Here is an 18077-nt window from a genome sequence, read left to right as displayed (position 1 = left end):
CAGGGGTTTGTTTGGTTAGTGAGGCGGGATGACAAGTGCGACGCTCGCACGTGTTTCTAGCGCGGAATCGCCTCTAAGAGCATGGCTGAGGAATGGTGCGCAGTCTTCTCGTCGTGCATAGGACAACTATAAGACTTGAGCGGTGACCATAACATTATACGGAGGAGAAATTAAGATAAATGTGTAATGCAAGTTACTTGAGTGCTTTCAAGAATCTTTACCGGGCGTTTCATGTCTATAAATAACTCTGAAAACACGCGTTTTAGTCTTTTTCACTCCGTGACGACCTCAATTCCAAAGAAACATTAAACACTACATTATATTCATCCGAGCGCCTTACTTATGACTTTATGAGGTTTTCATGACAGAGCGATACTGTTGCCTTCCGTTAATGGCGGACTCAGAGGTCATAGTCCTCATTATACACTCATAACACACTATAAACTCATACCCGTTACCCGAAGATAGGAAAAATTTTGCAAAATATCTGTGAAGGCAGTATGTTATCTTGGGCGATGCAAGGTTAGCTGTTACAACACCTGCAAACTACAACTGTGTGAGAAGTCGCGTCGCCTACAACTACTTCTGTATGCCAATGTGTCAGTGTCTTAGTTTCAATTTTTTGTAATACACGTTTTTAAATTCTAAATGATATATATTTTTGTTGAAAATCTCCCTTCCTTAAAAAAAAATATATTTTATCCGCCACTTCCAACAGTGTGTAACTTAAGGATAGCACAACACTCGATCCTGAACCTGCGAAGGAAATTTTCCATCAGTGTGTAAATAGATACGTCTCATCCGTCCGTCACCCGTCCGTCCGTCAATCACGTGACTCTGCAGCCAATCAGAAGGCCAGGAAAATTTTAATTTAACTAAAATAAAATATTAAACTAAATTAAATTAAACTATTTGTTTGCTCTTATATTTATTAATAACAGCGAAAAAAAATTAGTTAAATAATATAAGTACTTAACTTTAATGATCGTCAACCTATATAAGAAACATGTTCACCACTATCTAAGCCTTCTATGATTAAAAGTAGTTGACGGACGTGCGGATCATTGTGACTCGCTCGGCTTGCTCACGCACGGACGTATGGCGGACGTGACGGATCATTGCGAGTCCAACTTGAGGCGTCGCACTCGTGAGGCAGGGGTCGCGGGTTCGATCCCAACAACCCTGCGCGACTCGCATACCTGCGGGCACCGAGTCGATCACGTCAGTGGTTCAGAGCCCCCAACTAGTCGTGGCCGAGCCCTCTGCGCATGGCCCACTGCCTCAGTGTTAGCGCTACCCCTGAACGTTCTCTCCCGACGGAGGCCCCAGCTACCGGCAAAACAGAATATGGAGGCCCACGGTCTCAGGAAACTCACTGAACATGTAAAACACATCAACCATTCCCCAGATAAACTAATCAACAAACACGGAACACATTTCCAACACTAGACATTCTTTAATTAAATTTAAATTTTTTAAAAATTAAACCCCTACTAATTTCACACAAACTTCCAGCATATTTCTTACTAAAAAAACAAACAAGTAATTCGTTTAGCTTCGAAACTCGAGGTGTTGTGTATAATCATACCGCCTGGTACTGCCGGCGGGTTCCGGGGTTCGAACCAAGTCTGAGTTCCAGGCCTCGGGGTCCCACAGTGCTGCGGTACAGCCCAGCTGCTCCTAGCATGGCTGCGGCAGGACTGCTTCGTTAAGACCCCCGCCGACTGTGCGCAGAGCTTCGGAAGAAAACACACAGATTTGAAACTGCTCGAGAATTCCGCGTGGGGTCTGTTTACGGAAAAACATTTAAGAATACGCCGAGGACGGATGAGTACTTCTGTTTCCGTACTTAGTTTTCAAAATGTAATTTTATAAGAGTGAGAGTGGCTGAAATGCGTGTTTCCAGATTATTTTTTAGGCACGAAGGAACCGGTGGAGATTCTTGAAAGCACCCAATCATCTTGCATTTCTCCGCAATCTAATGTTACCGCTCAGATCTCATAGTTGTCCTATGCACTACGAGAAGACCGCGCGCCAGTCCAGAGCCAGATACAGCACTATACAGCATCTCATCCTTGGATCGCAGTGTGCATTTAAAGGAGCATTTACGTTCTCTTTCCAATGCACAATTTCTGCTATTAGCGCTGTCCTAGTTTCAGTTTGCAGTGGAACGCCATAGAGCGCATAAGTTTCAGACACAACTTTGTAATTGAATGAACATTTGTTTAATGTGTCGGAAAAATGTTATTTTGTGAGGTGAAATTTGTAATGAGAATTGTGTAAATACATTTGACGCCATCTTGGTTTCAACCAGTTTCTGTTAACATTTTGTTTATATCATTTAATTTTTATGAGTTTGGCTGTTTTCAGCAATGCATATACTTTCATGGAATGCCTTGTTATTATTAGTGACTGACTGTTAAAAATAAATTCTCCTGTGAAATAATATTGTTTCTATCAGAATGACAACTGTAATAATAATGTCAATATACACTATTTTATGTTCTTTTAAAAATCAAAAATAAATACAATAAAAATATATTAAAAATTATTATGATTAACGATGGTATACAAAATAATACATTAAATTTTACAAACAAGCTAGTGTCAATCTGGCAGCAGTGTTCGCCATTCACTCTGCACTGCAGTCTAAGCGCGAGACAGACTATTCGAGCAGCAGCGACATCACCCCGTCTTACCGACACAAACACTCAGCCATTGGTCTGTGCTTCACCTGGACGTTCCCCGCCGACGGTGCTCATGCGAGAGGAACTATAATTTCTGAGACTGAGACCAAGTTTTTTGAAGTAGTTTTGGGCTCACCCGCTAGCTATAGTGATAGTGGGGAGTAATGCACAAGCTATTATCAGGTAAACAAACCAGCGAAATATAATTCACTCTATTTTTCTAACCACATATTTTGTGGCGTGGCATACCAGAAATTTAGCATTTCTTACTAATTAATATGCTGTTTTTTTTTTTTTTAAATTCATTAAGTGTTTCTCGCACTGTTCGAATCTCGGTTAGTCAAGTAGATAAGTCAATGTGATGAGCCTGATCCCAACCAGCACCAAGCGCCACACGTCGCGCCAAACACTGCGGCACGTCTGACGGAACTCAGCGGCTGGCGGGGCTGCCCCCCTTGCCCCCGCGAGTACGTGCTCCGGCCCGGGCGACAAGCCTCCGCTCGCTCCGTCGAGACTTGGCACCTTCAGCTCTTCTGACCACATCTAGTTATTGCCGGCAGATGGCTCTCCGGCATTTCTTCTGTCCGACGCTAACATTTCATGGTGGTATAGGAACGGGATAATATACTTTTAAATAACGTGGTATGAGCAGTTTTCATTATGTAGTTGTTTACTAATGTTACTTGCGTTTCAAAGTGGTACGTATATCAGTAACAATTTTTTTTTCTTTATCCTAATTCAAATACAACTTATACCTAACCTTGAACACGAAATTTAAATTTAAATTTGTAGCAACTTCATTAGTTCATTGTAAATAAAGGATTTCACAAGCTATGTTTTTTTTTTTTTGATACCACTCCTGTGCTCAGCTCGGCAGATATGCCGGCCTCCGTGACGTAGGTAGTTTGGCACAAGGGGTTCTTGCATATTTTCAATTCGTCAAAGTGAATAACGCCATCAAGTTAAATAATTAATAACGTTATTTGAATAATACTCACAAAGGGGAAGACTGATTAAAAATAATATTTTGGACATAAAGCCATTGGGATACAAAAGATTCACACTAGTCTGTTCCGAGGCCACGTTCGTATATGTTCGGTTTTTTTTTGTTTCCCTGTTTACCTAAAATAAAAAAGTCGATAATTTGAATTTGAATTTCCATTTACAGCGTATGTGTTTTACTTGGTTAAAAGTTTTATGTTTATTGGAAATTCTTAAGGAAATTTAATTAACTGAAAACAAAACAAAAAAAATATTCCAAAATGTTAGTAGTTTAATGTTTTAATGAGTGGTTAGGTTAGGTGAAAAAATTTAAAAAAATTGTGATAATGTGTAAATGATCGGTTAGGAAAAAAAATTAATGGATGGTAGGAATTACCAAATTAAATAAAGCAAACTTTACGTAACCAACTGCCCTATATATTATATATTATTTGTAATGTAGCTAACCTAACCAAACATGCACACTATTTAAACGTATTTTTAGTGTAGCTGGCCAATTATCTGATTTTTCTATAAAAGACGATATCGACATCTTTCACGTGTGTTTTTGTGCTACAATAGGTGCCAACCGAAGTCGCAAGAGCGAGCGGCCATCTTCGGTGAACTCCAGAACTGTTCTGGCCGCGGAATGGACAGGTTAAACATTATAAATTTAGTTTTAGTATATTGTATTACGTCTATTTTTAAGCAATGTACACCCACGCCTTGGCCGTGAGCTGTGCATACGTATAAACTATTTAATCAGGTGTTTCGTATGTAAGATTGTCTGGTTTCCTTTCTCCTCTAGTTTTAGGTGCTGACTGGCAGCGGAGTGAGTGGCCAGGGTAGCCACTCACAACTAGGTGTGCGAGCGCCCTGGTCATAAATCCAGCAATGTATACAAACATGAAAGAATACAACGCGTCCTAGTACCCAACCCCACACATGGTAGACTCTCTTCTACTCTGTCCAACTCTACATCCATGCCATCCTCTGTATCCTGTACACTCCTACGATATTATCGCATGCCCTTGACTCCCGCATGCCTGTGCCCAGGGGTTTCCTGTGTCTATGCAGGTTTTACCTGGGACCAACTTAGCATTTTTTGAAGCTATTTTTAAGATAGGGGAGTTAGTCATGGCTTCAATCGCTGCTATGACTGGCCAATCCCCGAACAAAGCACACGATGCGAGCGACTCTTCCCTGCATGGCTAATCCCAGCATGTCTAGGCGTATAGGCACCAGCCTGAAACGCATATAGGTACATTCCTAACCCGGACCCCTATTACAAATACATTTGGTTTTTGTTAGGTTAGGAAAAAAAATTGAATGGACAGGTGTCAACCTTAGGCTACCCTACATCCATTACTGATTCACGCTGGATATCACAAGGGGAAAAAACTGCTCAAGAATGGACATCAAAGATGTATACATAAACACAAGGAAATTAAGCCACTATCAATTGATGACAAATGTTACTTGCTTTTAACAAGTGTGATCCAGCAATGGCGTACGTTCAAAATTACTATTTTAAATTTTAAAAATGCGTTTCTTCAAAAAGTCATAAAGGGGAGATCGTTGGCTCGATGGTTGTGAAGTTTACCAACGAGCCGAACATTTTTCCCACATGTTTTCCACCAAAGCAATCTCGGTTCGATTCGAAACCAAGGCTTTTCCGCAAATGGGAAACGTGGCGGACGTGGCATTGAGCCTATGAGTCTCTTTTGAACATTCTTGTTTCCCCCATACTTGAATTTAGTTTACAATGCTACACTATCATCTCGTCACCCCCGGCGTCGACACATAAATAACACATACAAAGCAAATACCTACGTACATAACAGATGCATAAAAAGTACAAAATATAGGCTGATTTCAGCTTATTATAACTAATCCCTTAGAAATGTATACAAGTAATAGCTAAATAATATTTCGATTAAAATAACTAAGAGTTTAGAAAACTAAACAGAAGGTTTTTGACAGGCTTAAGACTCACTAGTTGGTTTTTAAAAAATAAATTTGAGAAAGTCAACTAAAATTATAGAAGGTTTGAAAATAAACGTGGAATGCCAAAATATAATCCAGGTTTTATATTAAAAACCTGAAAAACCATGGGTTGGTTTTTTAAAATAAAACCTGCTCACAGTTGCTGCTCCAGGGTAAAACAAGCGGGAAGGAGTGATAGTCCCTCCCGATCCTGATTTTTCATTTATTTTGTAGGGTATATTTATGTAAACTTAAATAGGCCCTACTTAAATGCATGTGATTAACCTTTCTTTCGTCAAAAGGTGTTATGAAACATTCAAGATGTAGTATTTGAGACCATGAAATTGCAAATATTCCAAGGCCAATCTCTGACAGTGAATGTCATTGTTTGCAACTGCATAATTCATTGAAAGATAGCCCCTCTCGACAAGCATCTTGGAGCAGCCTTTGACTTATCCACGACAGCGAACTGTTCTGAAAACTTAAATTTTTGAGAAAATTTACCTTATGTAATTAGATTAGTTAAACAATCATGCGAGGTAAGCACTTATAACTCAAAAAACTATTCTTTTCACTCTGGTATTTATTTAAATATTTCCAGAGTTATGCGTAATTAATTACAACTTGGAAGTTTTTTTGTTTAAAAAAGCAGTCTTTAAAATGTGTTAAAACGTAAGTTAAAAAAATAATTATGGAAGCAGCTAAACAATAAAAAATATTTCAATACCGTCTACTGTAATAGGATTTGACAACTGACATTTGGAGGTTATAATTTTATCCGCCCGTCCGTCAAAAGTATGAAATTACCGAACTTTTGACGGACTAAGGGATGAAATTTTTCTGGCCATCTTATTGGCTGCAGGTCACGTGATGACGGACGGACTATTGTCATTCCGTCTTAAGGCCCCGTTCAACGAAAAAAGGCTGGAAGCTGGCTCGGGATTCTAACGACAGGAGCACGCGGCAGATTGTGTGAGAGAGACAGTGCCGCAGATCAAGAGAACTAGCTTTTTATTTATTTATTTATTAAACCACGTGTTGTGACGATCTACTTTCACCGTGTTTCAGACACGCTGGGCTTCCAGAGAAACCAAGGGCCCGGGGGCCAATAATGTTGTCCGGCTCTCTCCCCGTCACTTAATGTACAACTTTTACCTCACAATTAAAAAACTAAAGGTTGTAAATTAACGTTACCGGCAGTAATAGTGAATAACATAATCTGTAAAGATTCAAATGATTTATATTAGCAATAACCTTTCAATTTTCATTCCACTATAATAATAAACTCAAACATAAACTAAAGAATTCCCTTTCGAAATACCTAATTCTTTTTTTGAAATATTTTGGAAACTTCTATATACTCTTGGAACATTTAAAGAACGTAATGTAGCCGACATAACATTTTATAATGTTCGTTAATATTCAAAAAAGATCGATTTAACATTGTCTTAAATTCCACGCAGCAAAAATATTTTGCATGATTTTAACTTAATGCATCCAGCATTGAATGTCTTAAAGAATCTCATAATATGCCTAGTAAGGTAGTCATGCAACTATTTTTGATATTTAAGCACTATTTTTCATCCCTTGCACTAATACGTGGCCGTATAAATTTTTTTCACGAATTTTAAGGTAATATTAAAATAGTTATTAATAAATTCCGAACACTTTGCTACTAAAATGTTTATTTTTAAAAATTTCAACCCCTGTTTTTACAGTAATAGTTCGTTTCATCAAAAATTGTTCCAGCCAAAGGTTTTAGATAAAGTTTAGGCGTTTTACAATAAATTATAATGGATATGATGGTAAATGTATTTAAAAAAAAGTAATTACATTTTGCTTTCCTAATCTTGTTATTTCCACCCCTTGCACTAATGGTTTGTATTATCAAAAATTGTTTCAGGTAAAATGGTTTTAGGTAAAAAATTATAGAATTTACAAACAATCTGAACGGATTTGATAGTGTAACTACAAAGGGAGTATATATATATATATATATTTTAATTCTACCCCTCATGTTTTTCAACACCTTGTAGCAATGGTTCGTCTAATCAAAAAATGTTTCAGACAAAAGTTTTAGATAAAAATATAAGATTAGCGCACAATTTGTACGATTTCGTTTTTTTTTTTTGCCAACGAACAGAGTTACGATTTTTTTAGTCCGCCAACCCTTGTTTTTTCAACCCCTTGTAGTTATGGTTGGTCGTCTCAAAAACTTATTCAAACAAAAGTTTTTGGCATTGCTCCTACGTTCCCCATTTCTACCCCTTTTGTCGGATATTGCCCATTAACGAACTCGACTGAGATTTTCCACTACTAGATTTTATGTATCAGTTTGGAAGTGATTTGAGAAGAATTGCGACAGTTATCGTATCCACAAAATTGTGACATATATACATATATACTTTTGAGTTGACGATGGTTTTGGGGTCTCTGGACCATGAAACCTAAACTACATAAAAAAAATTCCGAAGTTGCACCATGGTAACGGTTACAATAGGTATCATTTCTTTGAAATCTACTTAAAAATCTCGAAAATGGTTTCCAGACCCAAGAAAGATACCTCCTCCCCCCCTCCCCCAAACTTTTCGACCCGCCTACTCCTTGAACGAGGGCTCTACATGCATGTAACAATTTTGTACTAAACTCAAGTCAGAGCGCTACTTGTATTTATGTGACAACTTTGTACTTTTGACCTTGTAATCTGACACTTCGGTTGAAATTAGATACCGATGGGATATAGTCTTGCTGTCTATACTTAATCATTTTCTAAGAAGGTTGTGTAATTTACCCACGTCCACCCTGGCAGCCAGCAGGCTAGCGCGCACCTGCAGATGTACCCGTATTCCCGTCGTTCGTAACAACGCAACGAGAAATCCGTGGCTCCAAGTGGAAGGAGGTCAAACTTCTGGTCTGTCAAAACAGCAGCGGTGACGACTGATGTTCAAGACTGTGTTCTTTATTTTAAAAAACATAATTTTCAGAAAAACCCACCAAAATTCAGACGTAAAAAAAAAACAGGTAATGTAAAAACACTCGGGTTTTATTTTAAAAAACCGAAAAAACCCCAAAGGGTTGGGTTAAAAAAAAATCAAAGTCTCGGGTTTTTGCAAACCCAGCTCAGTTCCGGCTCCAAATTGAAAAGTGGAGGGTGCGATAATCTCTCTCGGGCCCAAATGTTTCATTTATTTTAGAGGGTAAATTCGTGTTAACTTAAATACCAAAAATTTGCGTATGTTAAACTTTTCTTTCGTGAAAAGGTATATGAAACATTCGAGATTTAGTATTAGAGACCACTAATTTGTAAATATTCCACTTAATGTCATGTTTTGCAACTGTACTCTTCATGTACGATAGTTCTGTCACAAGACCGATTCCAGATTCAAGTTTCACCGGTGATTAGGCCTACAAGAAAATGTTAGAGAACGTATACAAGAATCAAGACTCTGTGTTACCCCGAAAGATGGGTAATTTAAGCCCATTTTATACGCATTCCTTGGATTTTTGGTTAATACGAGGTCCGGGGAAATGATGATGTGCCCTGACGTTTCAGCTTTCCATTTTTCAGTCATTTTCAAGGGTGATTAACAACTGAATACTTGGTATAGTATTTACATCTTGGCCATTCACAGCCAAGATGTAATTAGTCCGTATGTGTGGCCGTGATTGAATGATGGTCTGGCCAATCAGGATTCTGCTGAGTAGAATTTCAGGTTATCCAGTTGTCTGGAATCACCAAGACACACAGACTTAAATCTTGATCGTAGGTTTTTTGGTCTGATCGCGAAAACTTAGGAACAAGATATACAAGCATTGTGTACAGTATTTTTTTGTTTACAATTTCGTCCCCAAATATATTCTACGCCCTATTTTACTGGTGGCGTCTACAGTCAGTTTCCCAGCAAGTACAGCGTAAAATTTAGTCTCATATTTGAAAAATATCTCTGCATAAATTTATTTAAATAGCCAAAAACTGAAATTCAAACATGGCTGGTGAAGCCGGGAACCACACATAACTTAGAAACACGCAACTTAGAACAGTCATAACTTAGAAACCTCGAAAAAATCCACGTAACTTAGAACTGTCATAAGTTCGAACGATCATAACTTAGAAACACACGACGTAGAAACATACAACTTAGAAACGACAAAAATTAGATTTCATAACTTAGAACATTCACAAGTTAGAAACTCACAACTTAGAACTGTCATAACGTAGAAACACGTAACTTAGAAACACTCAACGCAGAACCACACAACTTAGAAACATCATAACTTATAAAGTCATAACTTAGAACTATCAACACTTAGAAACACACAACTTAAAACTGCCATAACTTAGAAACACGCAACGCAGAACCACACACCTTAGAAACGTCATAACTTGGAAACACACAGCTTAGAACATTCTATCTTGTGTGTTTCTAAGTTATGTGTTTCTAAGTTGTGTGTTTCTAAGTTGTGACAGCACCCCGGTGAAGCCCAGCTTTACCCACACCTCTGTAACAAGTTTTTTACTTCTGGCTAGAATCCAGACGAAACACCTAACGTAAGCGATTGCAAATTTTTTTACAATTTAGTTATCATCTCATAATTTGTACAAGATTATACAAATAACCAAGTTTGAACAAAATAATCAGTTGTAATATTTATTTTTTAATTGAGTTCTAACCTTTCCCTTCTTTTTTTTTTCCTAAGGCTCTTAGCTTAACAAGTTGAGTGGATACTGGAGTCTCATAACAGGTCTACGATAAAATTGTTCTAATAAGGTATCAGAGAAAAAAATCCTGTCTGAAGAAAATAATTAATTTTGTAACAAAGGCTGAACCTATCAATCACTAAGTTTACAAAAAGGTAGGATTGGGAACTCCAGTGGTGTTCAAGAAACCAAAACCGAGAGACGTGTCACACGTCGGAAAAAAGTATATGCTTCTTTGAAAACAGTTCGTGACACTTGACAGAAATAACTTGTTTTGGAAAATAATATTCTCATTTTCGTGCAGAATGGTTGTGTGGAAATGCGGAGATTAAAACCGAGACAACATAAGCAAAGATGTGTTAAGGATGTTTCCAAAACTGTTTAACTAACAAGTAGGCTTTTACACGAATCATACAGGCTACAAAGAGTAATAATAGTTCTGATAATTTAACAGCAAGAGGAGGTTAAATGAAAAATGCTATTACAAGGAAATAATTAATACCCATAAATTGTTACGGATTTGCTGGCTGGTTATAAAGTTTACCTTTTCTTCCCGGAAACAGTAAGTACAGTCATTCTGAAACTATTTGTTTTACAACATTTAAAAAAAAAGTGGCCACTAGACTTTTTGACAAATCCGATTTTTGGCACTATATATTTGAAAGACAAGATATAAAATATGGAAAGGTAAATGCGCAGAAAAAAATGTTCTGTACTTTTACAAAAGATTCTTTTGGAAACCAGTTGTCAAGAAATATTTTGTATTGCTACAAGAAATATATTTTAATTTTGTTCAACCCATGGCTATGGTTATTTTTGCATGTTTAAAATACATTTTTCGAAATAATACTGAGTATTTTTTTACGAAAATTGGCGCATAATTTTGTATTTTAATTGATGTTTTATTCAAGCATTTTTTTTAAACCATGGAAAAGATAATCGAATATTCAACAATTGGACTTTATTTTGTTGTATCATGCTTATTATGAGCGCAGTTAATACTGAAAAGCTATTAATTATTCAGGAAACAGTTTACAAAAACTTTAACTATTGTAGATACTAGGAAAACACAGCCCATAAATGCCCGGGTAAGAATCCGTACCCAGTATATAAAAATAAATTAAAAAAAAACTATATTTGCTGAACAAAGGAAAAGTTCGCAAGCTAAAGGAAGTTGTGTTGTAATTGTTTTTTAAATTTCTCTGATCTTTATTTAGGAAAACGTGCATTAGTTTTCTCCGTGTGATCCTGATTATTCCTGAGAAAACAATCTCGACATGTAATTTTTTTTCGTAATGACACAAGCATTTTTATTCAGAGTTTCGTATAAATTGCTGAATTCATATTACTAACTCAGCCCTTACAATATATATATATATATTTTTTTTGTGAAATTCAAACAAAATAGATTCATTAATCAGTCGATTACTATGCCTTGAGACAGCTGAGAAACACTATCATGAAAGACGAATTTATTTCTCCTTGATGAAGCCCTCCTCTGGTATTCGTGAGAGAGTATCCTGCATCCAACATAAAAACAGTTGTTTTTGTTTACACATTGAATAAAATATTCAATACTGAGTCGATTACAATGTCTTGAGACAGTTGAGAAATGTTATCATGCAAGAAGAACTTCCTTCTCCTTGATGTCTAGCGTAGCCCTCCTTGTGCGATCGTGAGTGAGCATCCTGCATCCCACATAAAAAAATAAATAATATATACCTCAAAACAACACGTGACGTTATTTTTTGTTGGCCATGAGTCTTTCAAAATTGGAAAAAAGGGGGGTTGTTAGTAAAGTCGGTTTACGGGTGATAATTTTACGTGATAACGTCATAAGAAAACATTGATGTAAAATTGCATACTTTTTAATTTTCAAATATTATTTACCATTTTTTGCAAATTTAATTTAAATAATTTGTTTAAATATAATCACGAACAATTAGTTATAGAAATAAAATGAAATCAAATCAATGTCAATAAATTGTTAATTTGAAATGACGAAATTGGACAAAAAAATCAAATTTTTTAAATTGCTGCTTTTAAAAAGCCCGCCTTAACCTGTTTGATATTATAGAAGATTTTCCTCGCACGGTGGTTGGCCGGTTCAAATTGTCATTTTAAACACATTGTTATGACATGTGTGAGGTTAAACATTAATTTTTAATATTACATCAATAGCTACGCACGATCATTTCTTTCATTGAATACTAAATAAAAGCAGTTGACTTTTTATACGATCGTTTATATGAGATAATAATTTTTTAGTCAAAATTGTAACAAAACCTATTATTACTGCACTCGCCGACCGATGCTCCTTGTTTTTTAATAATCAAAGAACAAATATATGAGGTTATATCGCTAATCAAATTCTTAAAATACAAGAATTAATTACCTTTTTTGCAGCAATTGTTCTTGTAATAAATAATGGAAACCACATTAACGAGGTTGTGTGCTGCCGCTGTCTCTCTTCTACTCGGACGCATCGGCCGATGGAGTGGAAGAGAGATAGATGCGTCACAAGCCGATCGTGCCTCTATCGCTTGTTCCGCGCTCTCGCTTGCACGCTCGGCTCAGGCAGAACGTGACAATGAGTCATGCTTTTTCGTGCGTGCAGCCGGCGTTCATCGATTTATAAGACGTTATCACGTCAAAAAAACTCTCGCTGACGAAATATTAAAAATTATATTTAAGTATCTGTTTCTAATTAAAAATCTGTTTGTATCGGGCATTAGTCGCAGAAGCTGGTTCATTGGCTGCATCTGTATCGGAAGGACAGCGCTGTAGATACTGCAGCAAGAATTTTGTCCTGAGAAAGAATGCCAGACAACACGAGAATGACTGTGTTAAAAACCTACTAGCAAAATGACAAGTTGTGTTCGGTGTATCATTGTTGTTTACGCTGCAGAACTTGTAAAGCCAAGCCCACTTACGAGATAGAGGACAAAATAAAGCCACGACACTAAGGAAGAGTACGCTACATGATGTAACTAATTTTCCTTGTTTTGTATGTGATCATGTTCATATCTCTCCTGATCTCAGCACAGAAATTCAATTGAAGGAAGCAGGCGGTTTAAGGATGACTTAAATGAATGGAAATATCAACACTGTGAAAATTGAAAATACACTGAAGCCCATATCAAGTAGATCCTTCATACTTTAGAGTAATACTGACCGACACTTAAAACGGAAGCTTTTAGACGATGAAGAAGTTTCTAGGTCAACAATTTCGAATTCTTACAGTAATCCAGGTGAAGATTATGATTTCTAAGATGATGGTGACAGTGACTCTGAAGCTGGTGACACGATCGGAGACTGTAATGAAGCATTCAAAGTTGGCAAGATTGACTAAAACGATGGAAACGATGTGATAAAATAAATTATTCTGATCAAGCTTACGATGATCACTGGAAAGATAATTATCTTAAAAATATTAATAACAAACATTACAGGAAGACGACGATATCAGAAGATATTGAATATACATCATGGGAAGATCCTAACATATTGGTCGATCGCCTGGAACTAATGATGGTATTGATTAGTGGAGGAAACTACTCGCACCTCAACGAAGTAGCCTACATACTCAAAATACTAAAAGGAAAACTGGCTAGATATAATTATGACTTCTTTTACCTGCATTTGTATAAAATTAATAAAATAAATTATATTTTGGTTTATACATACATTTCTGATTTCTAACTAAGACTGAGTTCTCGCGACTGTGTGTTAAATGTGTGCATTGTGTGTTCATTGTATGTTCGGTGTGTGCATTGCATGTCAAGTGTGTGAATTGTGTGTCCAGTGAGTGTATTGCGCGTTCATTGCTTGTCATGTGTAAATTGCATGTCAATTTCGTGTCCAGTGTGTGTATTTCGTGTCCATTGCATATCCAGTGTGTATATTGCGTGTCCTGTGTGTAATACGTGTCCATTGTATGTCCAGTGTGTCCATTGCGTGTCCTGTGTGTATTGCGTATCCATTGTATGTCCAGTGTGTCCATTGCGTGTCCTGTGTGTGTATTGTGTGTTCATTGCGAGTCCTGTGTGTGTATTGCGCGTTCATTGCTTGTCATGTGTAAATTGCATGTCAATTTCGTGTCCAGTGTGTGTATTTCGTGTCCATTGCATATCCAGTGTGTATATTGCGTGTCCATTGCGTGTCCTGTGTGTAATGTGTGTCCATTGTATGTCCAGTGTGTCCATTGCGTGTCCTGTGTGTATTGCGTATCCATTGTATGTCCAGTGTGTCCATTGCGTGTCCTGTGTGTGTATTGTGTGTTCATTGCGAGTCCTGTGTGTGTATTGCATGTCCATTGCTTGTCCAATGAGTGTATTGCATTCAAGTGTGTGTATTGTGTGTTCTTTTCTTTTGTTGAATGTGTGTATTTTCGTTAAATGTGCGTAGTCAAGTCTTTAGTCAACTCTGAATGTTTACTGGTTCAAAACCTCTTGGTCTTGATAAAAACATTTTTAGGGATTCTTGGTCCTTTAGTGAACGAAAACATGTTGCGTTGGTCTAATTGCTTTTAATTGATTTTATCGATACTTTAGGTGTGACAGTGACTGTCTTGACTGCTTGAAAAATGTTACACTTGTTTTATAATATACAGCAAGTATTGTTCTAGAAGGGTTTGTGTGTGGTTTATACGCCTGACATTGTACATGATCTGGCCTCGTGATCTGAAGACACTTGGCCTATACGCCTAACATTGTACAGGCCCTGGTTGAAAGGATTCCAAGTATCGAAAAATTAGATTTACGTGATAGGCACAGCAACAACATAGTTATTTCGCCGGACAGGTATCTTGTATAGAATCTTGTAGAGAATGATTAATAAACTCCATGAAAGGTAATGAAAAACAGAATTTAAAATATATGTTAAGCTTCCGGTACTCTTATCAGTGGTCGATAATCAAACCAATGACGGAATGTACTGACTCAATCTTACATACATAAATAGACAACATTTATTATGATTATTATTTTTTCCAAACTTATAGGTTAATTATTACGAATTTTCAAGATGGTGACCAATATGTCATCACTGGCTTACTGGAGGCTGACAGACTAGGAACCTAAACTGCTATTTAGGATTTTTCACCATATTTTTTTAATACATATTTTTACCTAAAATTACATTTTTGCAGCGACCAGTTTTCGAACCGAGGACGATATCAATCGAATCAAACATTATTTTAATAAGTGATTTTTTTATGAATTTTTGAATCCTCCCCGAATTTCTAGCTCAATAAATAAAGATTTCCAATATGGCGGCTAAGATGGCCGATAATATAGCGGGCACCCTGGTAATAAATAATTAATGCATTCTAAAGGGTAAAATTTTGAATAATATGACAGCAAAAACAGGATGGCCGCCGTGACATCATATTGGCAGACATAATATCTGCTTCGGCATTAGTGGTAGGAGGTCAGAGGGAGCTTCCATGGAGGAATTATCTGCCGCCATTTTTAATCAAATGACCGCACCAGATTTGAACAGAGAACTTCATGGCATAGGCATGTTTTAAAATTAAAAATTAATTAATTAAATTTTTATTGAATTTTAAAAAAAATCCATTAAAATCGCATGATAATAACGGTTTTTCAATATGGCGATCGACTTCCAAAATGGCGGATGTCTTTTAATTAAAATTTAATTAATAACTTTTATAAATTTTAGAAAATTTCCCAGTTAAAATCGGATAGTAATTATAGATTTTCAAGATTCCGGACGATTTTAAAAAATGGCGGAAAATTTTCATATTAAAATTTCATATTAAATATATTTTTTTAATTTTAAATTTTTTTAAATAAAAATCGGATGGTGATTATTGATTTTAATGACTGTTATAAAATGGCGGAAGTTTTTATAAATATTTGATTAGTATTTTTTTTATTAATTTTAAAATTCATCCCGATTTTATAGCTTAAAAATTACTGAATTTCAAGATGGTGACCTTAACGAAAAGTGTAGTGCATCGACGGTGACCGAGGTAAAGATTCTGATCTCAGCGGCTTAGGGCGGCTTGCCGATAAGGAATTTAAGCCATTGACATTTCTGATGAATACAATTGGAAATTTTCCTCACAGCGGGAATTTTCCCCTCAAAATAGCGAAATTTTTTAAAAGAATATTGAGGAATTTTCAGTCATTTTTGATGAAATTTGACACCAAGATAATCACTGTGACGTCAGACTTGGTCGGTCATTGACCCCGCCTCACACCTCACCCTGCACCCTGTGCCCGAAGGAACTATTATATACTACTGATGACTTTAAAATGCATATAGAATTAATTATTAATATTGCTGCAGCATAAATACTGCATACAGGCTATTAACACTTTCAGATACAAAAAAAGATAATCAAAACCAGGTGCTTAATCAATATAATAATTTAACTTTCTGGGCACATTTATATTTAATGTATGTTATAAAAACATAATTTAAATAACAAAAACGTAGCCATGTTGTAGTGAAGTAATAAAATCCACATAAATTTATTCTGTTATATATGATGTAATGAAGACCAGAAAAAAATAAAACTAATTTTGCGCAAAATTATTTAAGGAAATGTTTACTACCACATCATTTATCTAACATTTACTAATAATATACTTATTCTTAATTCAGTATTTTTACTACCCTATACAATATTAAAATGACACATAAATACTCGTTAAATTATGTGGTTACCTAGAAACATGAATAAACGTTTCATTTATATATATATATATATATATATATATATATATATATATATATATATATAGTTCAGGACACTGCATGGGGCATGTTGCAACATGACTGGGGTAAGATGCAACACGTAGTTGCAAAGTTTGCAAAGTGCCCCGTAGTGTACAGTTATAAACACAAAAATAAAATTCACATCATGAATACCTACTGCTATAAATAAGCTTCACCCAGTTACTGTGTTTCACCTGTACATTACAAGTTCAATTGGTTAAACAAAACATTTACAGAAAGAAAAATTTCTACTTACCAACACAAAAATCGAATTTTCTTTGTCACGTGAAGCACAACTCATCGCACTGTGCCGCCACTTGTCTTGATACACGCCGAGAAAATTGAGCTGTCCCTGTTGCGTTGTGCCCCGGCTTCCCCTACGGTTTTTTTTTTCATGTAAATGTACAAATGTACAAATACCTGTAATTTTACATGAACATTTCTGTTCCATTTACAACACAAAAATTTACAGAGAGTATGACTAAGTTAGAACATTTCATACGTACATCAAGTTTAACTAATATAACATCCGAGTAGCACTCACAAAAAGTGTTAATGAAATATCGAAGTGAACGTGCGCTAGTTAATTGCCAGTCAGCTTCTGACAGCACGTCCGCGACGCGACACTAGCTTGTGTTGGGTTCGCTAGAAGCCGCCAAACGTGCTGGCAGCGACGTGGCCGCGCGCGACGTGTGACGGTCTATTAAAACATTCGAGTCCGCAGTATGCCGCTGTTTAGGAAACACACCTGCTATCCCCGCGCCAGTCGCCCTTTCTCCTGGCAGTAACCACGGCATCGTCGACTCAAGCAGAACCACCTATGGGGCCTAACTACTCCTTTGTCGTCACTTCTGAGGCCAGCCTGACACGAAGCTAGAGCGAAAACACCGTGTGGTTCCTTTTGACTAACTAAACCCGGGGGTTACTGCGTGGATTTTTGTGTGGAATTTCAGTACCTTCAACAAATGCAAAAATTT

The 18077-nt window shown here is 36.5% G+C and overlaps 1 protein-coding gene across 3 annotated transcripts in view; it reads right to left on the bottom strand.

Annotated features, from left to right (window-relative positions):
* Positions 1-18077, bottom strand: part of LOC134542448 (ecdysone-induced protein 74EF-like) — a 507486-nt gene that overhangs the window by 418967 nt on the left and 70442 nt on the right. The window contains exon 1 of one of the 3 annotated variants that reach the window (XR_010076801.1): positions 17357-17740. The exons of the other annotated variants lie outside the window; for them this stretch is intronic. The gene's annotated coding sequence lies outside the window, so the exon portion shown is untranslated. Of the gene's footprint in view, positions 1-17356; positions 17741-18077 lie in introns of those variants that run through there. 3 annotated transcript variants of the gene reach the window in all.

The sequence above is a fragment of the Bacillus rossius genome, chromosome 1, assembly GCF_032445375.1.
Source record: "Bacillus rossius redtenbacheri isolate Brsri chromosome 1, Brsri_v3, whole genome shotgun sequence".
NCBI classification, from domain to species: Eukaryota; Metazoa; Arthropoda; class Insecta; order Phasmatodea; family Bacillidae; genus Bacillus; species Bacillus rossius.
Note: the sequence above shows the minus strand (reverse complement) of the source record. Positions and strands in the feature narration are given on the sequence as shown.